Source organism: Sarcophilus harrisii, chromosome 4, assembly GCF_902635505.1.
Source record: "Sarcophilus harrisii chromosome 4, mSarHar1.11, whole genome shotgun sequence".
Lineage (NCBI taxonomy): Eukaryota > Metazoa > Chordata > Mammalia > Dasyuromorphia > Dasyuridae > Sarcophilus > Sarcophilus harrisii.
The window spans coordinates 386952551-386980190 of record NC_045429.1 but is presented as its reverse complement, the minus strand read 5'-3'; the positions used below and the strand labels follow the sequence as shown (position 1 = coordinate 386980190).

The 27640-nt window shown below is 37.2% G+C and overlaps 1 long non-coding RNA gene across 5 annotated transcripts in view; it reads left to right on the top strand.

Annotated features, from left to right (window-relative positions):
• LOC111720445 overlaps window positions 1–26695 on the top strand; it is a 107483-nt gene extending 80788 nt beyond the window's left edge. Inside the window, exons 1-8 of one of the 5 annotated variants that reach the window (XR_004233969.1) lie at window positions 419–1123; window positions 1707–1784; window positions 5160–5286; window positions 5378–5439; window positions 7501–7685; window positions 8788–8938; window positions 24402–24546; window positions 25873–26695. This is a non-coding gene — a long non-coding RNA (uncharacterized LOC111720445). Of the gene's footprint in view, window positions 1–418; window positions 1124–1706; window positions 1785–5159; window positions 5287–5377; window positions 5440–7500; window positions 7686–8787; window positions 8939–15513; window positions 15670–24401; window positions 24547–25872 lie in introns of those variants that run through there. The other 4 variants (XR_004233970.1, XR_002770124.2, XR_004233971.1 and 1 more) reach the window with 4 other exon arrangements.
• Window positions 26696–27640: the final 945 nt, after the last annotated feature.

Sequence of the window (27640 nt, the reverse complement as noted above, 5' to 3'; positions counted from 1 at the left end):
TACCACAATTTATTCAGCCATTCTCCTACTGATGGGCATCCATTCAGTTTCCAGTTTCTAGCCACTACAAACAGGGCTGCCACAAACATTCGTGCACATACAGGTCCCTTTCCCTTCTTTATAATCTCTTTGGGATATAAGCCCAGTAGTAACACTGCTGGATCAAAGGGTATGCACAGTTTGATAACTTTTTGAGCATAATTCCAAACTACTCTCCAAAATGGTTGGATTTGTTCACAACTCCACCAGCAAAGGCATATGTTTTTTAAAGTCCCATTTTTTTTTCTAATGTTTTAGTTTATTTTAAGGAAAGAAACTTTTTCTCTCCCTTAAAAATTCTCACTGCTCCCTTCTCTTCCAAAATAAAAAAAAAATTAAGAAAACAAGGGCACACTTGTAAATTTAATCTGTATTATTAACATTTTCTCCATTACTGTCTTAAATTCAATCAACAAAACAATAAGCAAAACCCTAATGCAAAACATTGCCATTATTCCAAGGTAAATGCTCACACTCAAAATTTAACAATCCACAGACAATTTGAGTTGATTTCTGTTTTTTTCGTTTGCTCAGGGGAGGGCAGAGGTAGTGGGAAGGTAAGATAATTTTTTAAAATAGAAAATGAAGTTAATAAAATGAATCATGGCTAAGGAGTGACCTGAGACTCAGAACGAAGTTGGAGGTGTGTGGAGTTAGAATTTGAAGAGAGGATATGAGAAGGAGGCTGGAATGCCGAACCTGAGGGTGATCCTAAGAGAGGAAAAATTGGGAAATCAGGTACCTTTGCCCTTGGTTTGGGGAGATTGTCAGTTAAATAATCAGTTTAACTGCCTTTGGCTGAAAGTTCCATTGGTGCTGGCCTAAGCAGGCAGATGCTCCATAACACAAGGGTTGACCAAAGGCTAGTCAGTGGGGAGCTTCAAAGAGAGATTAGAGACTAGCCCATTCCCATTCTGCTTTGAGGAGATCCAGACTGCTTTCTATCTCTCACTTCAGTTCAACTCAATAAGCATTTACTGGCCAGAAAATCCTCTGTACGGCACTTTGCCAAACATGTTGGGGGAAATGGAAATGAAGTGATGCTATTCTTCAGTACTTCTGTGGGAACGTTGATCTTATAGCCGTGAGTATCCACAGAATTATGGGATATGAAGGGACCCTAATGATCATCAAGTCTCTAGTCCCCCATGTTACAGATAAGGAAACGGAGGCCCAAGGATTTATGGTTTATCCATGCCCTCTTAACCTGTGTGACTTTTTTGATGTTCTTCCATAAGTGTTTCTGGCACATAAAATATTAATAAATGCTTTCCTTTCTTCATTTATCCATCCATTCATTCATCCTCCAGAAGGTTCCACACAGTACTTTGTTATTAACATCATGATACAAATGCCCCTGTCCTATTGGACTTATCATGAATCTCCTTGTTGCCCTCTGAGACGTCTGAAATTTTGGTTCTTTGGAGCTCAAGATGACAAAGCCTTTGGGACATGAGTGATCTGATTGAGGAGTCAGAGGCTCACTGATTTGATTTGAACACCTGAGTTATTTCAGGAGCTTCATTCGCTGTGGAAAGGACCATTTAGATCCCTAGGAGGAAATGGATGCCAGCCAGAAAAAGAGTCTTGTACAGTCTTTCTGGATCTTTTAGTGTATATATAACGCTCGTATCTTGAGATTTGAACTTAAGTCTCTTCACAACTAGGTGGCACAGTGGAGCGGCCTGGACTTCAAATGTGACTCAGACAATTATTATCTATGTAACTCTGGACAATCAGGTTAAGTAAGTTCTATTTCAGTTTTCTCAATGTAAAAGGAAAATAATGATAGCACCTATCTCCCAGGCTATTGAGGAAAAAATGAGATAATTTTTAGTGCTTTGTAAACCTTTCAATGCTATATAAATGCTAGCAGCTGCTGTTGCTATGATAATAATTATTATATTTAAAGCCAGTAGACTATATAGCTTTATGCTCTCCTTGAAGGAAATTATATAAACACAGATAAGTTTAATAGAGGGCCAAAAGTTGTCTGAGAAGGAAGAAAGCAGCTGCCTCAGGAATAAGAGAAAGCTTCATGAAGGAAGATGTGTCCACTTAGCTGAATTCTGAAGACAGGGATTCTGAAAGGCCTCTGTGGGATATAAAGACATTTCTAGGCATATGGCTTGTGCGAATGCAGGAAGATAGGAGGCATAATATTGATTTTAGAGAACAAACAATAATTAGGTTTGGTTAGAATTTGGAGTGGAGAAAAGGGAATAATATGAAATAAGCCTGAATAAGTAAATAGTTAAATTATGCAGGGCTGTGAATGTTAGACTATTGAGCTTGTATTTTATCTTGGAAGTAATAGGGAGCCCCTGAAAGTTTTGTTTCATGGGGTTGGCAAGGACAGACTTGTATCTTAGAAGTAGGAAGTAGTAAGTGATGTAGAGGATGGTTAGAGAATGGAGAGATCAAATCCAGAAAAGTCATTAAGAGACTGCTAGAGTAATTTAGAAGCAAGGTGATGGCTGTGGGTGGAGAGGATGGAGTGAATATGAGAGATGGAATGAGAGAATCAGAATGTTACCTTTAGCCCCCAGGCATTTATATAGGTATCTGGGGAAAGTTGGCACAGGACATGAAGGGCTTATTTGGGGGTTCAGTTCTAAAAACAGCACAGAAGCCAAAAACCTGCTTGATCAAAGTTTTAAGCCTTTGGGCCCGGATTTCATCCTGTCTCTTGGGGAGAAAGGATAATTTAATTATTGTTAAAGTAAAATGAATCACAGAATAAAAAGCTGGCTTGAGACTTGGGCACCAGAACTGTTGATGAAGGATTTGCGATCCTAGCTAATCACTTAATCTCTCAATCCCTTCAGGCAATTCCCTTGGACTATATTCTGAATTGGGGAGGAATTGCCAATCAGCCATGGCTGTGCAGTTTTTTTTTTGTTTGTTTGTTTGTTTGTTTTTTAGTGAAAAGGTCAATATAACAACCAAAAAGTAAAGAAGTGAGATAACTAGATGGTCTCTGAGGTTCCTTTAATGCTTATAACTATGATCCCATTAAAGGGCAGAAGAATTCATTGTATTTTTCTAGTAATACTTAATATGCAATTTATTTTTTAAAATTATCAGTTTCTGACATTTATAAGATTTCAATTTCTTTTTTTTTTCATCAAGGCAGTTGGGGTTAAATGTGGTGCCACACTGTGCCTTGCCTTGTCCAGGGTCACACAGCTAATAAGTGGCTGAGCTGGGTTTGAGCTCAGGTTCTCCAGAGTTCAGGACCAGTATTCTATCCACTGTACCATCTTGCTGCCCTTTGGGCAAGAAATTTTGGAGCTAAAACATCTAATGTGTCTGAGTTCTCCAAGACACCAGGACGGTATAGGAAAGCAGTAAAAGAGAAGTCCCAGGTTTCTCATGTAAAAGTCCAAGAGAGAGGGTGGAAGGATCTCACTACTCACCTGTACGTTTGTGTGTTTGCATTATGCTTGCTGCAGTCTTCTCCCAGCTGGGGGAGGGGTTGGACATCTGTCCAGTAACCAGGAAAATTTTATTCAGTAGAACAAGGTCAGCACAGGCTCCATGGGTAAGAAAGGTTTTGCAAGGATAGGGGCTCTTGTGACAGCATCTGCTTGTCACTTAGAAGTTACATTTGTTATGATTCATTTAACAAATACTTGTCAAGGGAAGACAGAGGTCTTTGAAGAATCTTTGATTTTTGTTGTTGTTGTTGTTGTTTATTAGCAGACCACACTTTCACAGTAATTGTGAGGCTTGGAGACATACTGCTTTTTTGTTGCTGTTTTTTAAAATTTAGCCTTAGAGTTGCTTTCTAATAAAATTGTATATTAGAGACACAGCTACCGAGAACTGTTCAGTGACCACCTGGACGAACAAGGTGTATGCCTAAGATGTTCACTATGCAATGTACATTATAAACTTGAAAGTGTCTTATAGTCATCGGTTATAGTTATCATAGAGGTTGTCCCACATGGAATCTAGACAAAAGGAGAATTCCTTACTGTTGTCAATGTCCTACAAATGATCCTACTGAGAGATAGAATCCTAGAACATATAAAGCTTCCTCGGTAAAATTCACAATATTATTTGCAAGCTTTTAGTTTAATCATCTATACTCAATATAAGAGGATGAAAAAGCGCTGTTCTTCAGATTGTGATGTTGCAGCTGAACAGAAAGCCCACTGGTAAAATGTGTTTTTATCCCAAGTGCCTATCATAATAGAAACTTAATATTTGCTAATTGATTGAATGATTAATGAATGAATGAATGTATATCTTGAACTGGAACTACAGTGTTGAGTAGGGGGGAGACCAGACTAGACTGCATATTGGAATTAACTCAACATTTTTTAATGACCCTGAGTTTACTCACCACTGGAAATCATGACTGTCTCATTAAGACAGTGCTAACTCAGAAGAGTAAAAGTTACTGGTGACCCTTAGGGTGGTGGAAAGACATACAACAGATGAAAGCAAATCACTAGTGTGTCGCCAATGGCAATTCAGGAGAATAAGAGACATTGTCAGGGACCCAGATAACTGAAGAAAGGTCACTCATCAAGCCAGTAAGAGTGGCTAGGTTGATCTGCTTAATATATTCCAATAACCAGAAGAAAAGTTTTAGCTCTTTGGGTAGATTTGGAGATTATTATGGGGATCTATATCAATTCAGGGAGCAGCTGCATTAATGAAAATCACAATCCATTTAGGAAGATTGTCTTTGTTATACTGTAAAAATGAAGGAAGCATCAGTATTGCCCCCTATCAAAGAAGATATCCTAGACCATGAATTATAAGGATAATCTTTTTACAAAATAATGGCAAGTCTCTAGACTGAGGAGGGATATAATAATTCAGTATATTATCTGGAGGGTCTGAAATATTGAAAAACTAGGGAGGGAACAGAGAAAGTCATGTTTAAAACTAATCAAGGCCAGCAAAGCAGAGAGCAAGTAAAGATTGAACATAGCAAAAGAAAGTGATATTATGTTTGTTCACTGTAGAAGTGGATTAGGAGACCAAGTGAAAACAAGTTTTATCTAATATAATAGAAACGACTTTCATTTCTATTTTACTTTAAATTTACAAAATGCTTTTCTCCAAACAATCCTATTTTACAAATATTATTTCAATTTTTACAGATAAGAAAGCTGAAGTTCCAAAGGATTAAGCATCTTGCCCACCCAGGGTCACCAAACCCATAAGTATTTGAATTGGGATTCAAGTCCAGTTGCCGAAGTAACTGAAATATAATGTGAAAGACAGGTGGTAAGGAAATAGGTATATCTCTTAGGTCCTTGGGCTTATGAAAGAATAAAGGGGATCAACAGCCAACATATATTTTGAATTTATTTTCTAGTTTCTTTGAAGAAAAAAATAAAGCTGCAGCCCGCAAGGCATCCCAGAACCATCATTTTTTGGGTAATAATAATTTGTGTATATTAATATTTTAAGATATATACACATATATATTCATATTTATACAATACACATACACAAATATATACATATGTAGTAGATTTGCATCCACATATCTGAGGAGCTTACTTGAAGCAAGTGGGGAAAGTTCTCCAGATCTGGATTTGAATAAGACAAAGAAATAAATGTCTGAAGCCACTCTGTGTGACCCTGGGCAAGTCACTTAACCCCAATTGCCTCAGCAAAAATAAATAAATAAACATTTAAAAAGGGAGAAAAAATGGAAATAAAGGGCAGGAGTAGAATTTATTATGCAAAAAAAAGTAGGGGTAGTAAACATGACCTCAGAGTTAAAGCTAAAATGATTAAATAAAAGAGAAAAATAGGGAAATATATACTATGGGTCAGCAATATTATTCAGTATTGTTTGGGTCACTTAAAATAACTAGACCGTATAAAATGCCTGAGAATACACTTACCAAAACCAACACAGGAATTATGTGAACATAAACATAAAATACTTTATATACAAATAGTCAGATCTAAATAAGTGAAGTTTTATTTATTGCTCATGGATAGGTAAAGCCAATATAATTTTTAAAATGATAACTTTACCTAACTATCCAATGCCATCCCAATTAAATTACTAAAACAATTATTGCTGATTTAGAAAAAATAATAACAAATTTTATTGAGAAGAACAAAAGGACAAGAATGAAAAAAAAAACGAAAAAAAGATATAAAGGAAGCAAATTCAACAGTATCAGATGGATAATTTTCTAGTATTTTAAATTTAAATTTTCTGGCATAAATGAAACCAATGTAGCCAAGAATAGAAGGAATGCAGAAAATTGTGAAAAAACTTCATAGACAAGCCTTAGTAAACTCAAAAGAATTAAGTTATCATCTTTACACAGATGACTCATAGTTCATTCATAGTTTGTCCAGCCCAAACTTTTTCTTGACCTCCAGTCTCATATTTCCAACCAACTGCCTTCTTATATATCAAGGATACCCAGTAGATATGTTCAGCATGTTCAAAACTAAAATCATGATCTTACCCCTCTAAACCCCCCTCTCTTCCTGACTTCTCTATTACTGTCTAGCGTGCCACCATCCTTCTAGTCACCCAGGCTTGCAACCTAGAATCCTTATTTGACTACATTCGTCCTCCACTTCCAGTGGATTGTCCGGTCACCCCATCTCCATGTACACTCCCTCCGCTCTGACATCGCCATCACTTTGGGGCAGTTCCTCATTCCCTTCTGTCTGTACTATTTCCATAGCCCTTGACGTCCCTGACTCGTCTTTCACCAAGTTGATCCAGGCTCTCCTCGGCCATCAAAGTGATCTTCCTAAAAGCACAGTTCTGATCATGTCCCCTCTTCCACACTCATGTCAGTAGCCTCCAGTGACTTCCTATTACCTGCAGGACCAAATGAAAAATTACTGGTTTTAAAGTCCTTCATAATTAGGTCCCTTTTCTGCATGTCCAGTCATATTCTAGTCCCTTTTCTATACTCTGTTATCCAAGGACACTGGCCTTCTTGCTTTTCCTTGCATGAAATCACTTCACCTACAGATGCCATGTATTTTCACTATCTCCATGCCTGGAATGTTTTCTTTCTTCCTCTTTGCCTTCTGATTTCCCTGATACCTCTGACTAAATCCAACTTTTGGCAAGAAGTCTTTCCTGCTCCCTTAATGCTAGGGCCTTTCTTTCAATTCTCTCTAATTTATCATGTAGATATCCACAAACATAGACCTTTCTTATATTTATATGCATAGTTATCTGCATGTTATTTTCCTCATTAGATTGTGAGTGTTTCAAAAGTCTTTGTTTCCTTGGTACCTGGCCCATAATTGTCACTTAATAATTAATGACATTGGGCAACTAGGTAGTGTAGTGGATAGAGCACCAGCCCTGAAGTCAGGAGGACCTGAGTTTAAATCTGGCCTCAGACACTTAACACTTCCTAGCTGTGTGACCCTGGGCAAGTCACTTAACCTCACTTGCCTCAACAACAACAAAATTAATGACATTACTTTTATCTCTTCTCCCAGATGGCTTAGAAGGAGAGGTTCTACTGTGTCTGTCCAGATCACTTCTCAGCACTTTATACCCCAACATTTAGCCCAACTAGTCAACAATTCTGACTGAGCACAGAAGTTCTTCCCTGATGATGGAGCTCTAAAAAGCCACTTGATTCAAACCCCCTACCCTTCTTGGATCTCACTTGAGAACTTAGGTAAAGTAATACTAAATGTTTAAGAGTTTGTGGATTGATTTTAAGGTTGACAGTTTTGAAAATCATCTAAAAGGAAATGATCTATGGCATGGGTTGTACTTATATACAAAGTAGTAAATTCTACTGAATTATGTTCATAGAATGATTCTTGAGGTCATTAGAGACTTTTGGGGATGTCATATGGAGATGGAACTCATTACTTTGTCTTACAATATATTACATCTGATGCACCTAATCCCTTACCTGGGAGGATGCTTCCAAAGATCCAAATGTCTTTCCTTTTAGTTTTTATTTTCATCCTTGCAGGAAGTGAGTAGGATGGGGTGAATGAAAGAATGGGGGAGTGGGGATGGAAAGAGGAAGAAGGCCATAGGCTTTAGATCTGGGAGGGACTTCAGAAATTATTTAATCCAACTTTTCATTAATACAGATAAGGAATTTGAAGTTTAAAATTAAGAGCTTTTGAGTATGGTTGCACAGATAACAAATGGCAGTGCTAAGATTCTAACCTAAGTCTTGACTTCTTATGTAGGATTTTTTTCATCATGTCATAATATCTCTAAGGAAAGCAATACAACCATCTTTTCATCGCTATGAAACCAGTATCTCTTCCCTGGCAGCTCAAAGGAAATTTGGATCCAGCCATGATAGAGATTAGCTGGACAAGGAGCTGCTGGGGGTATGGGTGGGGGGCTGGTGTGGAACTGTTGCCAGATATTTCATCAAGACATCAATGTTGGCAAAGAGAGGACATAGTCTCAATTAGACATACTTTTGTATGGCACTTTTTTAACTTTTTCCACAGATTTTTCATATCCATCATCTTAGTTTATCCTTGCAACAGCTTTGTGACATATATTAAAAAGATATTTGAAGTTAAGAGGTAAAAGTGGTTTAATCTGTCCCCCACGTCACAGATCTGAGGTTAGAATCCAATCTTGACTCGTGGCCTGTATTTGCATTACAGCATGCTGCCAGTAAGTCTTGAGATCACATAATTAAGGAAAAGATCTAAGGGGTAAGAGGGAAGATTGGAGGACACTGCTCAGACCTAGAATTCGGCTCGAAGAGACCTCATTAGTCTAAACCTCTCATTTCACAGATGAGAAAACTGAAGGCCTGGATGATGACCTGACTAGTCCAAAGTCACAGAGGTAGTTAGCAATGGAGCCCCTCCTGGCACCTTACGTAACTGAGCCTTTTCTGTTGGCCTCTACCACTAGTGAGCCAGAAGTTTACACAGGAAAATTAAGGTAAGCAAAAGATTTGGGGATGAAAAAGATAGTGGGACACTACTCATATCTGAAATCTGAAGCAAACCTCCTAAATCTGGGATATTGAAGCCCCAAGAGCTGAAATGATTTGTCCAACACCATATGGTTAATACCAGAGTTGGGATTTGAACTCAGTGACTGAGTGTAAGGCTTCTTTTTTTAAATCTGTACCTCCTTTATCATATACAGCCACCACCACATTTTCTGGCTCATTCTCTCTCTAACCCATATGCCACTCCACTTTGGATGTTCACATGGGTTAAGAATTTTAGGTGTGGAAATTCTAGACACTTATAATTTGTCCTATTGGGCTCATTCTCCCTAGTTTCCTGGGAACTTCTTTTTTAAAATTTTATTTAGTTTAACACATTGCTTTATGAATCATATTGTGAGAGAAAAATCAGAACAAAAGGGAAAAACCATGGGAGAGATTAAAAACAACAGAAAAAAGAAGTGAATATAGCATGTGTGGATTTACTTTCAGCCTCCATAGTTCTTTTTCTGGATGCAGACGCATTTTTTCTGTCCAAAGTCTATTGGGATTGCTTTGGATCCTGGGAATTTCTAAAAGTCAACTCAATTGATTTTGGTTCTTGATAATAGGCTAAAAGATCATAGATTTAAAATTGAAAGAGACTCATCCTCCACTGGTGTTCTAGTCTAGTCCCCTAATTTTCCAGATGAGGAATTGAGGTTCAAAGCAGTAAGGACTTGCCCAAGAGCACAAAGGTCATCCTTGGCAGAACCAGAATTGAACCCAAGGCCTCTTATCTCCAAATCCAGCCATTTTTTCCCTTTATCATGCTGCCTTCCACCTACATGTTGAAATTCTAATAAATTTAATACAGATAGAATTGGAAAGCCAAGCAATCAAAAATGTCTCAATACCCATTCCCAATTGCCTCCCAAATAGCCTACTTCTAAGACTTGGGCCCCTGGAGCATGACTCAAGCTTCAATGTGACCCAGGCTAGCTTTGCTCCTGCAGGGCTAAAATCTCTTATTAGAAGCATTTCCCAGTCTTGCTATCTTTCCATAGCCTGGGTATCCTCTCCTCAGCAGGATGCCAGAAAAATGATATGGGACTCTAGAATTCTTGGGCTACCATTGCAGCCCCAGGGATTCCTTGCTCAGATTGTACACATAGTTTCTGCTCTTTTTTTGAGGCCTCTCCCCTTTATCTCCCTATAACACAATCAGCATAACAGACATAATTTTATGAGAAACAAGGTCCTGAAAGACTCTTCCAAGTTAATTTTTCATCCAAGACTTTCTGGGAAATGTAGTCCATATGAAGCCCATAGATCCACGGGAAATGTCTTTTTCTGATTGGACATGCCTTCCCTAGACATCATTCAAAAATAATTTCATAAAGGCCTAATTTGATTAGAAAAAAGATACTCAAGAGAAAATATAAAGGTACATAAGACAATCTCTGCCCCATGGAACATAGAATATAGCAGGGGCATATATCACATGGCATACATGCAAATATACGATAAAATGATGAGTTTATTTTTTCTGTGTTTTTTTTAAAAAACCAGGACATGATTTTTTTTTTCAGTTCAATTCAACAAACATTTATTAGACACCTACTATGTAATAGGCACTGTGCTAAACATTGATGATACAAATAAGAAAAAGACAATTCTTTTTGTTCTTTTAGAGGAGATAACACACAAAAGAAAGCTAAAAAGAGGTGGGGATGAGAAAGTTGTATTCTAGGTGAGAAATAGGCTCTTAGGTTTTGGGAAGGCTTTTTGGCTCCATCTTCCAGTCCTTCAATAAGAAATACAGAGGTTACTGAAGGTACTGAAGTGATATGAGCAGCAAAGCTGATGATTTTTTTTTTTTTTTTTGATTTGGGTTTTTCTTGGAGATAGCCATGGATCTTTTATTTATCTTTTGGCCTATCTTAAAAGTCTAAATTTGGATTTGGGAACATTTAAGTCCTTGGGTCAGATTCAGTGCTCATAACATGATTCACCATCAAATATACTCATCGAGCAACTCCTCTAGTCAGATAATTATGCAAGGTATTAGGGACCAAATGATTTTTCTCAAGATGATGTCCACATAAATGGGAAAACAATTATGTGAATAAAAAGAGAACTAATTATAAAGGGAAACTAAATGCCAGGTGAATAGTGTAGGCCATAGGTGTTTGAGGAATTCATAGAAGGGAGAGATTGGGAATATCTAGAATGCTAATGATAAATGGGATTTGATTATGAAGACATCAAAGCTATTTATAGTTACATAAACTTCTCTAAATCACTGATAGAGATCACCTCATACTGATCAGATTGGCTAACATAAAGGAAAATGATAAATGGTAGAGAGAATATGGAAAAATTGAATGCACTATATTGATGGAGTTGTAGACTGGTCTCATTCTGGTGATGAATTTGGAACTATGTTCAAGGGCTTATAAAACCAACATAGGTTTTCACCTAATAATATACTACTAGGTCTATATCCCAAGAGATCAAAGCAAAAGAAATAAGACCTATTTGGACAAAAATATAGCATCTTTTTCTGTAGTGACAAAGAATTGGAAATGGAGGGGATTTCCATCAATTGGAGAATGAATGAGCAAATTATAGTACATGATTGTGATGGAATACTACTGTGCTATAAGAATTGATGAGCCAGGATGGTTCAAACTTTGAAAGAATTATACGAACTGATAAAAAGTGAAGTGAACAGAACCAGGATTACATTATACACAGTAACAGCAGTTTTGTATGATGATCAATTGTGAGTGACTTATTTATTCTGATCATTGTAATGATACAAGACAAAGTTTTATGATGAAAGATGCTATGCACCTCCAGAGAGAGAATAAGAGTCTGAGTACATATTGAAGCATAATTTTTTCACTTTCTTTAGTTTTCTTGGCTTTTTCTTTTTACAATATGGCTAATGTCAAAATGTTTTGCATGAATTCACATGAATTATTGATATCACATTTCTTGCCTTCTCAATGGGTGGAGGAGAAACAAGAGGGAATTCAGAACTCAACATTTTAAAAAGGGAATGTTAAGTTTTTAAAAAATTTAAATTCCTTCTCTAGACTTTAAAAAGTCAAACCCCACAAGTCCACATTAAGCTTTCTGGTGAACAAAAGAGGAAGGCTAGTTATCCTTACTGAATAAACACAACTTGTTCATATATTGAATTTAATTGAGAAACTGAAGTGCAGGGGAGAACAGCAAGGAATATGTTCACCTTCATTCATGGAACCTCTGGAAGGAGTAGAGAAGCAAATTCAAGTGTTTCTCTCTTTCACCAATAACCAAATCCTTCAACTGCACTGTGTGCTGTTACTATTCAATTCAACGAGTATTAATTAAGCACCTACTGTATCTAGGCCAACTTATTAGACACTGAAGATGCAAAGATAGAAACAAATCAGGCCCTGCCCTTAAGGGACCTGGAGTGGGGGAGGGGAGGAAGGGAAGGGGAAGAGAAAAATAGAGCATGTAACATAAAAAGTAAACAGAGGCAAATGTAAAATAAATACAAAGTCATGTGGTTGGGGCATTGGCAACTAGGCAAATCAGAAAAGGCTTCTTGAAGAATGTGGCACTTAAAGGGGAGCTGGGGGTTCCAAGACACAACGGTAAGAAGAGAGAAAGACCCTGGCACCGAGCAGAAAGGAGATGGAATATTATGTCTGAAAGACAAACGAGAAGCCAGTTTGTCTGGAATGATGTGAGGGACATTGAAACAATGGGGTGGAGCCAGATGGTGACATCAAAGGCCAAAGTGGATCTTGCATTTTACTTTATAGACAACAGGGAACCCCTAACCTTGGATCAGGGGAGTTATGAGAGCAGAACCACGCTTGGGCACGTGTAGGCTGGTTTGGTTTCTCCCAGCCTCCTTTTGCTGGCATACATCACGGGGCCCTGACAGTAAGGTTGGGGCGGCGAGACCATTGCAGGTTACTAAAGCAAATAGCACCCTCTAAAGGTCAAGTCCTAGAACAAAGTCCTACAGCTGTAGACAAAGCCGCAAATTCTCCAGATTCAGATGTTACCCCTCTCTGCCCATGGCCAGAAATATTATTTTATGTTATTATATTAGTGTACATGGCTTATAGCTAAAAGCCAGAGTCAGCTGGCTATAGTAGAACACAGATTATGGCTGGGCACACTGGCAGGATGAGCAACGAGAACAATTACAGTGTTTCTGGCAAGGGGGTGGATCTATCCTGCCACTGCTCCTTAAGTTCCGCTAGCTTCTTCCATCTGTCCCTTGGCTGACAGGAGTTAGAAGCAGAGCCTTTGGAATCTGAGGGCCAATTCAGTGACTTATTGCTCATTTGGTATCCATATATACATCCGACTTACTAAAAAGCAAGTACTTAACCATCCAGACACTCTGATTTCTCCTCTGCAAGATGAAGTCAAACCCTCATAATTTTATGTGACAGACACTTGGTCATCTTTTATTGCAATGCTCATCATAAACATTTACACAAAGACCCTCAGGAAAATATTTATAATTTTTGTCAAACATGTGTGACAGCAGATAGCACACTGAAACTGGAGTCAAATCCTACTGCAGGCATTTACTAGCTGTGTGACCCTGGGCAGCAAGTTACTTAAACTCATACTCAGTTTGCCTCAGTTTTTTTCATCTATAAAATGAGTATAATAGCACATACCTCCTGGGGTGGTTGTGAGGATCAAATGGGATAATATTTGCAAAGTCTTTTGCAAAACAAAGTGTTATATAAATTCAAGCTATTACAATTATTTATGAGCCATCATCTTTGGTGAAGGAGGAAAGGAGGAAGTGAGAAATTCTATAAAGAATTTTCCATTGCTTGTGAAAAATAGTCATTACCTCCCAAAAAATGAATGAGAAAATATCACTAACTACCACTCCATATGCCATTCACATCTCCACAATTTTTTAAGGAGAATAATTTATACATGTTAAGTAGTATTAGACAATGGGATGGAAAAAGGAATATACAAGTTTTTACAAATGATGTTCTATGGCAATTGGTCAAGCTTTTATTAAGAACCTACTATCTACCAGTTAGAATAGAATCACACAACTGATAAAAGATAAAAGAATGAGAACTCACTTTGCTTATTATTTACTTTTTTTTAAGCATGTGACTATTAAAAAAAAAATTCTACCTTAAAGACTTTCTACCAAAAGGTAGGATCCATAATCACTCAAAAATCTGGCTTAATTATCCAAACAGTAATTAGATAAGGAATGCTCATTGGCAAGACCATAATAACCAGTTGGATGGACAAAACATAAAGCTGGTCCATCAATACATATCTAGCTGGTATAGATATTGCAAATATATAATGAACTAACCCATCATTAAATGGGAAGAGGAAGATGACAAAGAGTTTAACAGGAGAAGGAAAATGAGAGCAAGCCAGTTTGTCTTTGGGAAATTATGTAGTGTTTTAAAAAGCCTAAATTTCTCCTTGAAATAGTTTTTTTTAAAAATATTATTTTATTAATACTGATTGGCTATAAGTCACAAGCTCTTAAGAACTGAGCTTGCAAGCCATCCCAAAGGACAATGAAGAAAAGCATGGTAGTTTGAGTATGCTACAACATTAAATAAGAATTGTGTACCAGAAGTGATGAACATATCACATGGATATTTGAAAAAGAAGTGGGAAGTGGTTGGTCATGTAGTACTGAGTGAGGATTAACTGAAAAAACAGCTTATTGTGATGTACATGTCAAGACAGCCCCAGACCACTGGGTGGACTCCTTAAAGAGAACACAATTAAAAGCTGCAAAAGATGAGAATGCATGGATGGGTTGTGAATGTCATTGGAGTAAATATGCACAGAAATCAGATAACAGATAACATTGATAAAGTGATTTAAGATTTGCAAAAAGGACAGGGTTTAAGATGATTAAAGTAGCAGTGAATAGTACTAAAAGGTATCTTAAAAAACAAAATAACAATAAAAACTCCACCAAATCTAGGAAATGTATTAGACTGAATCCTGATGGGGAAATCCTTATAATAGTGAGTCCTTTGTGTAATCTAGGTTGGCATAGGAAGATAGGTCTGCAGACATTGCGGGTAGGATTGGGCCAGGGAGAACACCAGGGAGAAATTCTGCAAGAGGAGGTTCCAGACCCATCCAGGGCACCCCAATGGGGACAGATGCCAATTGTAGCTATATTACCTCCTACTCTATTCCTGGTAACAAAATGAGATGAGGTGACAGAGCCCAGAAGCAAGCAACAGCAATTTGACTCAGACTTCAGTCCCAATGCCAAGACAGGAATCCTAGACCCAAGGGAAGCCTACAGTCCTGCTGCCATGATCTAGCAGAACTTAGCTGGCTTCTACGAGTGGAGTCAAGCCATTAGTGTACTGTTCTGATCCAAAGTCAGGTAGGAACTAACTCCCTACAGACCAGGCAGGCAGTAATTAGACTTTGCTCTGGATCAGACCTCTTCAGGAGCACTGAAAGCCTTCAGGTGCCCAATCTGTCTGTGACATAACACACAAAACTCAATAGCCCCTAAATCATGAATCCTTCCCTCCAGAAGTGTGACAGTCTGAGCCCTACCAGCAAGTCCAAAGAGAAATGTTTTGGAAGAATGAACAAAAAAGGAATCTCACCATAAAGAGCTATTATGGTAACAGAGAAGTTCAAGACAAACCATGCAGAAGAAAATGACTCCATAACATCTACAAGAAAGGTATCAGAAAAATAACTTGGACACAAAAAAATTCAATTAGAATTCATAGAATTCATAGAAGGAATGAAGAGTTTTTTTACAGTGTTTTTTTTATAAATAAAAATAGTACTTGAGGGAAAAAATGGAAAAGTTATGGAATAAAGGAAATTAACAGCTTGGCATAAGAGTTACAAAACTTGGCCCAAACCAATTCCCTAAAAATTTGAATGGGCCAATAGAAAGTCAATATCAAAGCATAATCAAAAGATTAAAAAAAGAAAAATGTAAGGCAAAAACAATTGATTTGGAAAAAAATAAGAGCCTAAGGGAAACAAGAGCCTAGACATCCTATTTTCAGAAAGAAAATTGCCCAGATCACTACAAAGCAGAGGACAAAGTAGAAATCGAGTACACTGACTACCTCTTTTTTTTTTTTTTTTTTTTTTTTTTTATTTAATAGCCTTTAATTTACAGGATATATACATGGGTAACTTTACAGCATTAACAATTGCCAAACCTCTTGTTCCAATTTTTCACCTCTTACCCCACCCCCACCCCCTCCCCTAGATGGCAGGATGACCAGTAGATGTTAAATATATTAAAATATAAATTAGATGCACAATAAGTATACATGACCAAACCGTTATTTTGCTGTACAAAAAGAATCAGACTCTGAATTATTGTACAATTAGCTTGTGAAGGAAATCAAAGATGCAGGTGTGCATAAATATAGGGACTGGGAATTCAATGTAATGGTTTTTCACTGACTACCTCTTGATCCCAAAATGAAAATTCCCAGGAACATAACTAAAATCAAAAGTTGTCAAATAATAAACTGTAAGCAACCAGAGAGCTAAGAAGTCACAGCAACATAATCTATTTTGCTGAGGCAATTGGGATTGTGACTTGCCCAGGGCCACACAGCTAGGAAGTGTTAAGTGCCTGAGGTCATATTTGAACGCAGATCCTTCTGACTTCAGGGCTGGTGCTCTATCCACTGTGCCACCCAGCTGCCCCAGGATCACATTCAATTTAACAGCCACCACAATAGATGAAATTGAAATATTTTTAGAAAGCAAAGTTTATAGGCTTATAGCCAAGAGTAATTTACCCAGAAATACTGGTATAAAATGAAGGGGGAGGGGAATAGATCTTTAATGAAACAGAAGATTTCCAAGCATTCCTGATGAAAAGACCAGAGCTCCATAGAAACTTTGAAATTAAAGCTTGAGAGTTAGGGGGAAACGCATGAACAATAAGGAATCAGCCAAGGAATAACTGATAAACATTCAAATGCTGGAAATGATGGCTATCCCTTCTGAACTCTTTATTAGGGATCAAAGAGGAAGTCTTAATTAAAGAAGACTGTGAAGTAGTTATATTTTGATAAGGATGAAAAGAGAAGGGGAAGATTGTGGGGAGAGGGAGTTAAGAGAGAAAGGCAGGTTAGAGAACATTTCACATAATCAGTGTAAAAGTAGACATCTGTATGAATGAGATGGTAAGAGAATAGTTGATAGTTCAACCTAACCTCTTATCTGAAATGGTTAGAGGGAGGATGGACACAAACATACAATCAATAGGGAAATAGGGAAAAGGAAGGTAGGATAGATTAAGGGAGAAATTAGGAAAAAAATAAGGATGTATAAAAATATTTTTAAAAATTTGAAGTGGCAATGAGAATCTGAGGGTATTCATAGAGGAAACCAGTTATAGTATAGAAATGTGAGGGAATACTGTTATGACAGGAATAATTTTGAAAGAATTAGGAACTCTAATCAGTATAATGAGCAATCATAATTTCAAAGAACAAATGATGAAACCTAACTCACGAGGGAGGTGTAGGATTCAGAATACAGGAGAAGATAGATTTCTGTTTTTGGATATAGTTGATGCAGATTTTTGTTTTACTATATATGTTTGTAATAGAATTTTTTTATTCCCAATTGTAGGGAAGAGGATTCAGATAGAAGGAAAAGGTAGATTTGGGGGAATTTAAAAAAAAATTAAAATAAAATTTGCACATCTCATATCATCTGTTCTTCACAACTCCTTAAAATAGATGCTATTATTCCCATTTTACAGAAGAGGAAACTGAATCTGAGAGAAGTTAAATGACTTGCCTAGGGTATAGAGTATAGTCCTAGTCAACAAACTAGTTTTCCCTTCTCCCAGTCCAATGCTCTATATAACATGGGATCTTAGATCCTTCAAAAATGGGGACACTAGTGATTACCACTAGGTGTTTATACTAAGTTTTATATTTCTTTGGGAAACTGACATGTGGTGGTTAAATACCATTCTGTATATCAGGCTGCAATTGAAATTGAAACACAAAAGGATTAGTTCAAATGCTATTCATTCCAATGAATAGCAGGCAGAAGAAATTGTTAGAATTTTAAGATGGAAATTGAATGTAATGGCCTAAGAGTGAAGCACTTGTCAAGTAACCAAAAATGTATAAATCTGGATCAGAAAATTCTTTAACATCATTAGCATGAGTTAATTATCACAGAGAGAGATTAGGTAATTAGTTGGAAAGTTTGTCAGGCTTTGTTATATAGGAGGAACTATATAAATAATGAACTTGCTGCCCAGGAAATGTATCTTTTTGTAATGTAAGACCCAAGACATAAGGACTTAAAAGTTGGGCAAAATTAAGTCATCTGCTAAATTTGCCTTGTGCAGTAGAGATTCAGTGGCTAGCTTTGACATGGAGTTATCACCTGCCTTTTTCTGCCCAAGGAAAGGAATGAGCTTTTGTTTTCTCTACCCATTTCAGGTCTGGTTGGACTTTTAAAATTTCCCTAATATGGTAGAAGGTCCACTAAACATAGAATCAGCAAATTGTAAACTTTTTGAGGCCAGAGGTTTTTTTTTTTTTTTTGTCTTTGTCTGTACCCAGCCAAAACCAGACATACCAAACATTTAATATTTGGGGGATTATTAAATTGAATCAGATGACGTGGGTTCCAGTTTTGTCACCTACTATGTAACCATTTTGATCCACACAGATGTTCCAGACATTGTCCTGTTTCCTCAGGATTCCAACTATACTGTTGAATCCTCTTTTTCTTACAAGAGAAAACTGTGACCTTCCATAATGAATTTCATTATCTCTCTTGCTCTTCATTTTACATCCCCACTGCCATGCAAGATCTTCACCCTTCCTATACTTCAGTTTGAGTGTGAAGTAGTACTTCTCCCTGCCAAATTGAAGACTTATAAGTAGGACCTTAATGCTATTCCCCCCCCCCCCCATCTCCTCCAAAAGCTTGTCCTACCTCTCTTGTTCATTATTTTTCCCGTATCAATCTCTCCCTAGCTCCTAATCCTGTGTGTGTAGCCTACAAACATACGCATGTCTGGATGTGAGGTTGTTTAGTCATGTCCTGCTCTCATGTGACCCAATTTGGGTTTTGTATTTGTTTTTGGCTAAAATACTAGAGTGGTTGGCCATTGCCTTCCTCACTTCATTTAACAGATGAGGAAGCTGTGGCAAAGAAGGTTAAGTGACTGGCCCCAGGACACACAGCTAGTAAGTGTCTGAGGCCAGTTTTGAACTTAGAGAAATCTTCCTGTCTTCATGTCCAACACTGTGCCATGTAGCTTCCCTACGGGCTGTCATTGTGTGTCTTTTATCACCAGACTCCTAGAAAGAACTAGTTATACTCATTGATTCTCCCTTTTCAGCACCCACTGAGCTTTGGGTTGTTTGTAGTCTGCCTACTTATTGAGCCCACCCTTTAATCAAAACTACTTTCTTAAAGATACTCTCTTCTTTCCTACTTTTTCCTCCTCCTTTCACTCTTCCCTTAACTTTTATGATATTGCTTTTCCTGTTAACTCATACTACCTGATCATTACGTCTCAGATTCCTTTGCTATATAGCATTGTTCCCATTCTCTGTAAGTGAATGTTTCCCAAATCTCTAGTCTGGATCCTATTTTCTCTCCACATTCTATCACTGGATGATCTCATCTCTCCCCATGGGTTCAAGAATCATCTTGAGACCAATGACTTCCAAACCTGTTACCTACCCTAATCACCTAAATTCCAGTCCCATATTACTAACTCCTGCTGGACATCCCTATTACTTGAATGTTCTGTTGGCATTTCAAACTCAGCAAGGCCAAATTGAAATTTATTATGCTCTTCTAATTTTGTTCCTCTTTGAAATGTCCTTGTTTCTGCTGATGGTATCACTATTCTTCTAGGCCCTTGAGCTCATCACCCTGAATAAACTCTTTTAGTATAGAGGAATTTAAGACTCTCCATAGATCTATCACTAACCTATCTCTTAAAGTCATAGTTAAAAATCACAACCTTCTGGATGTTCAAATGGGGATAGGCACAGAATAATCTATCCCTCATTTGGCTCCAGCCAATATTAATGATCTTTGTGGACCCTGTGTAAAAGGGATTTCTTTCAATTGTGAATAGGGTTTGACTCCCTTGATTTAAAACTGTGTCTTCCCTTAGGAAAGGGAAACTTCTACCATGTGCCTTCAGGGTTGATACAACTTAGAATGTAAATTCAATGTTAGTTTTTCCCCTTGGGGGAGGAACTAAATCCCCCAAAAAAGTGACACGAGTCTGGAATGTGATTTGGCTGGCAGCAGGGATGGTTTTGGGGCAGCTCAGTGGCACAGTGATTAGAGTACTGGGTGTAGTCAGGAAGACTTATCTTCCTCAGTTCAGATCTGGCTTCAAACACTTGCTACTTGTGTGATGTTGGACAAGTTACTTCACCCTGTTTGCTTCAGTTTCCTCATCTGTAAAATGAGCTAGAGAAGGAAATGGCAAATCATTCCAATATCTTTGCCAAGAAAATCTCAAATTGGGTCACAAAGAATCAGACACAACTGAATAACCACAAAAAGTGTGACTTCAAGATTTTAATCTTTTGAAACCTATTAATCTGACTCTTTCCTTCTCTTTGACTACAAAAGTAGCAGCGTTATGACCATGTTTTCATGTTCTTTGCCTTTATTTTTTTCTAAGGGTTTTGCAGAGAAGCAGAGATTTGGCTTTGTTCTCATGCTTCTCCCTTTTCCTCTTTTCTGGAGGATGGAGCAGCAGGGAAAGCAGTGGCTTCTCACATTCTCCATAGGCAAAAGGGCAGAAATTACTCAATCTGGGAATCAGAGGAGCAACCACAAACTTTTCCCTCTTCTCTCTCTCCCCCTCTCCCCACTCCCTCTCTTACCTTCTCTCTCTCACTCTCTCTCTCTCTCCCTCTCTCTCTCTCTCTCACTCTCTCTCTCTCTACATTCATCTTTTATTTCTCTTTTAAAAATTGGGAAATAGGGGCAGCTAGGTGGCGCAGGTGGATTGAGCATCAGCCCTGAAGTCAGGAGGACGCAAGTTCAAATTTGACCTCAGACACTTAACACTTCCTAGCTGTATGACCCTGGGTAAATCAGTTAACCCCAATTGCCTCAGCAAAAAAAAAAAAAAAAAAAATTGGGGAAATGTACTTTGCTATTTTGCTATCCAGGGACATTCTGCTGTACTAAGGATTGGTTGTTAATCCATTGCCATTCTCATTCCAGGAATAATTATATTTATTTTTTTATTTTTAGGATTGTTAAGTATTTCATTATACTGGAGTTAATTTTTTATATATTTGTGGGTCTTACTTAGCTAGGATTTTCTACAAATATTTCTCATACTTTATAAACTTTAATTTATGCTGAGGTTATAAAGACATTAGTGAGCTAATCTTTCCCCCTTTATCTGTTTGTTTCATAATCCCTATTAAACCCACCTCTTGAACAAAATCATGTCTTTTTTTTTTTTTTGTGGGACTCACAGATGCGATATATTAGATGCTACTATGGCCAGTGAATAAGAAAATAAGGATGTCCTTTAATAGATTCGAGTTAGAGGCTTCACTTCGAAAGTTCAGTTACAGTGATAGAGTATGCAGACAAAGCAAGAATTTGGAAGTGCAGGCAAAAATGTTGGGGACCCTCAACATTATTATCGAGGTCATTGATAAAGCTGAATCCCACTTGGAACTGTTTTGCTTTGAGATAATGTTGTTAGAAACATGGTTGACACTGAAATTCAGGTATAAAGAAAAATTTATTACAGAAGAATCTTAAGCAATTGTCCTAGCATTTCTGGCCAGAAGCAGGCTCCACTATTCTGGATGTGTTTGAAGGTTAGCACCAAATGATGAGATTGATTTGACACTAAATGTTGGGGTTCAGTCATGTGAAGAATTCACAGTGGCCATTTTCTTTGGCAAAAGGTGGGTTTAATTAGGAGAAGAGGTTACAGACAAAATGAAGAGATACAATAGACACCAGAAATGGTAAATATGAAATAAGAGTTGGGAGAGCATATGACAATTAACACTGAAAAAAACAAGTTCCCTAGTGGAATTTGCCATTTACCACAAGAAAAATAACCTCATGAGGTTGGAGTACGCCCTTAGCTGGCAGGTTAATTTCATAGAGGAGTTTAACAGAGTTAGATATGAGGAGAAAGGCACCATGAAGGCATGGTGGGGGAATGAGAGGAGAGATATGGCATTGTGGGGAGGAAGGAGGGAAGCAGAATGCTGTGGCCGACTGATCCAAAGCGGGTTCAGCAAAGATGTAGGCCTTGGACAGATTTGTAGGAGAAGTTTAATTTCAGGAGTTTGATATAACTCGAATTTCTGACTGAACATCATAATATGAGGCTACCCACAACTCCACAGAGGTTATATTGATCCCAATCAGTGCCTTTCCCTGTTTACTTCAGGGAGTAATTCCATCAACACTTCAGTCTTTCTCTGCTAAACGCACCTAATTATTCAGGATCTCATCAGACAGAAAATTTCAGTAAATCTGAAAGTCAAGGAACCTTTTCTCCAAAATGTTTGTTTTAGTTGATCTGAGTGAGATGGGCATTTCCCCAGCTACTTGTCATCTTTTCCCTTATTAAGTGTTTTTATTTTTTAAGTTTTTTTCTTGTCTTATTGATATAACCAGCATTTCATTTTTTCTCAATAGTATTTTATTTTTCAAATTATATGTAAAAATATTCAATTTTTTGAATTGAATTAAATTGAAAAAAATTCAATTCAAAAAGTATTCAATATTCATTTTTGTAATCCTTAATTTTTGAAGTAACTGTATATAGCTCAAAGGAAAGCTACTAAATATTTTACTCTATTATGAATGATATTTTACTAGAGTTATCTTTGTTCATGAACCCCCAAAATTAAAAGGGAGCGTCTACATTCTACCATGGGCTGTAAGAAGGCTTAATTAAGCTGAGCAGAATGTAAAAGGAGCTGCTGATGACAAAAACTATTAGCAGAGCATTTATCTTGCAGTTGTAAAACTTGGCAAAAGCTCTGCTTGCTCCCTCCACAATTTTTTTTCTTTTTCTTTTTCTTCTTTCTCCTTTCCTTTTAAAGATGGCATTTCAGAAAATAGCAAAAGAATAGGAAGCATTCTTAAGTGATACTTGATACCTTTTTCATGTGTGAGAATTTGAATTTGACTTGCCTGATCTGTGCCAGTCTGAAGGAATGATTTGTTTGAATTTATTTATTACTTCAAAGGAAGCAATATGTACATATCTAGTTGAATTACTTCATCAAGGGCAGAGAATGTGCAGGGTGATAAGAGAATCTGTTGCTGACAGAAAGAGCTGAGTTTACAATTTAATTTAGTAAGACACCAAAATGGTAAAATAGGTGAGAGAAAGACATTGTGTTAGGAAATCTATCAGATTAACATCTGATTATTCAATGGCCAAATTCCATGAAGAAAAGGACACATTTTGAAAAAAGCATAACCTTGGTTGAACCAGAAAGGCATCAGGGGCTTTTAGGTAGCATGCCTAGATATGGAAGGGTATTGTTCAATAGAGTAAGGAATATCTTAGTCTGTACAGTGAATAGAGTGCCAGGCCTAGAGTCAGGAAGACTCCTTTTCATGAATTCAAATGTGGCCTCATACACTTAACTAGCTATAGGACTATGGGCAAATCAGTTTACCCTCTGCCTTAGTTTCCTTATCTGTAAAATGAGCTGGAGAAGGAAATAAAGCACTCTAGTACCTTTGCCAAGAAAATCCCAAATGGAGTGACAAAGAACTGATAGGACTGAAAAACAATAACAGTGATAACTTTTTTCCACCCTACTTTTGTTTCTTTTATAATGAGAGGCAAAACCTAACAACACATTTAGAACTTAATAAAAAATATGTTTTGAAAATAGAAAAAACAAGAACTTAAGAAATTATCAAGGATATATCAAAAAAAAGTTCTTTAATCAATGCAAACAACTGTAGTAACTTGCAAGAAAATCCTAAATTTCAGGAAACTTGTAAATAGAAATTCAGAAAACTGAATATAAAGGTTCAAAGGCAAGAACTAAAAATAGAATTAAAAGGGATTAAATGGAAACTGGAATCAGCATAGTCTAAATGTGAAGTTTAGGTTAAAGGCTGTTGCTGGAGAAGAACCAAATTAAATTCAACACAGAAACTGAAAAGTTTTAAAGAATTTAAAACAATTTTAAAACTTGTCCAGAGCAACTGATTTTAGACCCTAATCCAGTGTTCCCAGTATTCTGATCCTTTAACATCAGGAAAAGTCATAGGGACTCTTTACCCTATGCTGGTTACAGGAGGTTAGAGCCCTTATTCTGAACTGCCATCTCAGGAGCAATGACTTAGGTGTTTGAGAAATGGAGACATATTTATGGAAGTTTTAATTAAATTGTTTATTTGCTTGTTTGTTTTTAGAGTTTGTGTTTCCTTTGCAGTACAGAAATAAATTGAAGCCATTTTGAGAGAGACAAGAGGTTCTTGTGAAATCAACACTTTCAATTCTTTCAAGAAACTATGGGATAACAGAATGTACCTCCCTTGCCTGCGCTGTAACTAGCCTGTGAGTTTCTTCTTTCCTCAGTTTTTCTAGCTTAAGATACAAAAATTAACTGTTAAGCCCAAGCATCCAGAGATGGTGGAAACTTATTTTAAAACCTGAAGTTTGGAATTCTCTGCTAGATCTTTAAATCAATATGTTAGTGTTGCTTAGTCATGTCCAGTTCTTCATGACAAAGATCCTGGAGGGGTTTTCCATGTCCTTCTCTCCAGCTCATTTTACAGGATGAGTAAACTGAGGCAAAGAGGAGTAAATGATTTGCACAGGGTCACACAGGGAGTAAGTGTCTGGGATCCCATTTAAAGTCAGGTCCTCCTCCATGAGGGCAGGTTCGGTGCCCTATCTATCCATTATGCTATCTAGTGGCACTAATGGTTATATATCATAATCCTTGGTAGGGAACAAAACTAAAAGTGACCAGAACGAGAAATACTGACCAAAATTATGAAGTGTTTAATTTGTAGTCTTGCTGTTGTAAAGTGGAAGGTGCCTCATCAATTTGCTTATGTAATATTTGAGCTACAAAAGCACATGCTTAGAAAGGCCACACACAGTAAAAGATCCTAATATTGTATATCAAACTCTTTCACTCTGCCCCTTTGAATAATCCTGAAATTAGTTTAAACCTCCCCTTTGTTCAGCCCGGGTGGTGGAACAGAACATGGGCCAGATGGAATCGAATAATATGATAATAATAATCTGTCAATTCTGAAAGTCACTCCCTGAAAATAGGGGGAGTTAACTATGATTTTTGTTGTTCCCAATCTGTGATTTTATTGGTATGCAGAATTTTTGGTGAGGAAACTCAATGTAGAACGGCAACTATAATTTTAATAGAGTTGCCTAGGGCACTGAAAACATTTCAGGGAAAGGGAAGGAAGAAAAGTGTGAGAGAAAAAAGTATAGTGTTCTTTAATCTTTCAAAAGCTTCTGTGTGCCGTAAGTGGATAGGGTGCAGGGCGTGGAATCAGGACCACCTGAGTTCAAATGTGGTCTCATTCTGGGCATGTCATATAACTCTTTTTGCTTCAGTTTTCCTATCTATAAAACAGGAATAATAATAGTATCTACCTCCCAGGGTGGTTGTGAAGATGAAATGAAATGTTTTTAAAATGCTTTTTAAACCTTAAAAATGCTACATATAAATGCTAGCCATCATTATTATTAAAAAAGATAATCATGCTGAACAACATTGATTACACAGAATATTCATATGGTTTGTTATGAAACTTTATTAGCTGAAATTTGCATTGTCCTAATTGGTTATTAACATGTTACTATTACTTTTCTCCAGAGATGCTATTTCTCTTATGTTTCATTTCTTTACAGTCAAAATTGGACCCCATCATCCTCTCGTAGAAGTCTTACTGTTACCACAAGTTATTTCAACATGAGTTCCAGCATTGTAAAAGTGGGAGATGAAGGCTGATTTTCTCCTCTGAGATCAGTTGAAGCATGGAGATCATGGTGCTAATGACTTTTCTATTCAGTTGTTTCCAAGAGTTCGAAAACCAGTCTGATGTCTTTTTCGGGTTTTCTGGTTTCCAAAGTCATATTAACAGTGGCAATATATTTTCCTTGTGCTGCCATGTTGTGTGTGGAAAAAAATTACAAAAACAAAGATGCCTGATTTCCATTTGGCATAGCTGTATGGAATGGTGAACTGTGATAAATTGTCATCATTGATGGTCTGGATTGGATGACTCAGGATTAGGTAATTCTAATAACAATAACAACAATAACAATAAGAATGATAATGGACATTATATAAAGCTTTAAAGTTTGCAAAGCATTTTACTTAGATTGTCATTTGAACCTTACAACAACTTTTGAGGCTGGTCCTACAGGGTAGGTGGTCCCTGTAATGTCCGGGCTAGCTCTCTGGAGGACCTCAGGATTAGCCTGAGTCCTTGGTCTTAGTGGAGGAATGAAGGAGGCAGGAGACTCCCGAGGATGGATGGTCAAAGATGAAGTCCAGAGTCATCTTTGTGTCTATGTCTGTGGCTGAGAGGCTCATTCCCATTCCTCCCAGCCCTTAAATACTTCAGTATGATTACCTCACTACAAAAACTGAGCATATGCAACCATTACATCACCTTATCACATTAAGTATATGTTTAGAGAACCATTATCTCACACTGAGTAGGTGCTTAACTATAAGCACTCTGCTGTCCTTGATTCAAGTATACCTTTCCAGAGTTCTGGCCCGCTACAGGTACCTACAATCCCCATTTTACAGATAAGGAAACTGAGGCTGAAATGTTACAATAACTTGCCCATGGTCACACAGCTAGTAAAAAGTTGGTGGTCAAATTTGAACCCAGGCTTTCTAAAACTTCTTAATGTATTATTTCTATCAAATATGCCACAATGCCCAACATTTGGTGTGACAAAAGATTCATAAATGAGTGATTTGTAAAGAATAATATGTCATTTAAGTTTTATAACAGCCACTTGTCTAGATTTTACAATGCTTTTTTTTTTCAATTGACTTTGTTCAGCATTTAGGTATGTACATAAATGACACTGCATTATTGAGCCTTGGGAAAGTCCTTCAAGGTAATAGAAAGCAGATAAAGACATGGTCATTTGTTATATCTTTATCAAAGACTCATTATGGAACTTAATCCTCTTGATGGTTTCATGACATGGTTATTTAAATAGTTATTTGTTCTGGAAAAGGCAAAGGCATGACCTGCAAAGGTTATGAATTAGACATTTAGTGGGGTTTCTTTTAAGTTTTATTGATGCTTTTTGTTTTTTTATACCACAATTCTTAACAAATTCCCCACCCCCAAATACACACAGAACTGTTCTTTATTTTGATGGATCTGTGATATAGTTATTGGAGGTACTTCCTCCAACTTTGCAGATTGCAACCCATCCGTCCACACCCTTCCTTTTGCATTTTCTTCTCATGCTTCCATAATTCCATTACAGGAGTTTTTTCAGCATTCTGGGAATTCTTCTGCTATTGGATAGGCAAGAGCTGGGCAAACAGGATGTTCATTGGTTGTACCTCACTCTTGTTATGTGACTGGTCCATCTTTTCTCCAGTCATACAGTCCTTGTGATAAGACATTTTTCTTGTTCACTT